Source organism: Solanum stenotomum, chromosome 1, assembly GCF_019186545.1.
Source record: "Solanum stenotomum isolate F172 chromosome 1, ASM1918654v1, whole genome shotgun sequence".
NCBI lineage: Eukaryota > Viridiplantae > Streptophyta > Magnoliopsida > Solanales > Solanaceae > Solanum > Solanum stenotomum.
Window position 1 is genome coordinate 88,074,531 of NC_064282.1, and position 1,100 is coordinate 88,075,630.

At 38.5% G+C, this 1,100-nt stretch overlaps 1 pseudogene; it reads right to left on the reverse strand.

Annotated features, from left to right (window-relative positions):
- Window positions 1–285: 285 nt before the first annotated feature.
- Window positions 286–678, reverse strand: LOC125864562 (uncharacterized; annotated as a pseudogene).
- Between the last annotated feature and the right edge of the window lie 422 nt (window positions 679–1,100).

The following is a 1,100-nucleotide window of genomic DNA, read 5'->3' on the forward strand; positions in this document are numbered from 1 at the left end:
TATAATGAAAACGTGTACTCCCAAAAGTAGCATTGCTTTGTTATTACCGGCCAAGGTAGACTTCACTAAGTATGTTACTTCATTATCATCAATAAGCTAAATGAAAAAAAATTATTCAACTGGTGAAACTTTTCACTCTAAAACCAAAGGAAATTGCTCCAAGAATATATATCTCAACATTTTAAAAAAGGGAGTACATTTGCAATACACTTGGCTGACACTGTAAAACATCAGCAGCTACCGTTATTGACAGCAACTGGAGTCTTCGCCACGAGAACAAAGCCTTCATTTCTGGTAGCTACCACCAATAACATTCACATCCTTTTCAACCTTAGCAGTCACATAAGGCTTAGGAAAATCGTTAACATCAAACTTGTACTCCATCCTTATCTTCTCAACATCAGCTTTGGTGAGGAAGGTGCGCTTGATTGGAGGACGGTTACGCCTCTGGTCACGAGAATAATACTTGATATCGAAGACGGTTTTAGGATCGGATGTGGGGATGATGGCCTGAGATTGGGTAGTGGCGGGATAGAAGATTCTTTACTCCGTTGCCTTGGGTACAGAGTCTAAATACTCAAGGCTTGTTTGAGGTCCGGTGAACTCCCATGGCTTCTTCATGAACCGTTTTAGGGTTTGGATCATCGATTTCCCTGAAGAAGCCATTGAAGAAATTTGCTCAATCTATCATCTATATACTGAGACAAACCTTTCCAAGTATTTTTACCTGATTTATTTGCACCTGATCTACACTTCGCATAAAAATAATAGTGTCTGTTGTTAAGGCTGCTTACTTAATCCCTGACACTCAGTGATACTCAAAATGCCTTCCAGAATATTGCAAAAGGGAACGACACTTTCTACATAACTATAACCGCCTCTGATGAGAAGTTGCAGTACTTTGTTCAAGTATGTACCTAAAGTTTAAACACATGATCAACTCTATTGGTTATCATAAGAGTTATATGTTACTTAGTATTGCTTGTCAATTTTCAGCTGAATGCCTTTCAAAGTGAGAGAGTCTTTCCATTATATAGAGAAAATAAAGACTACACATCCCTAAAGATCCGCCATTCCTATCCCTAAAGATCAGCTATTCT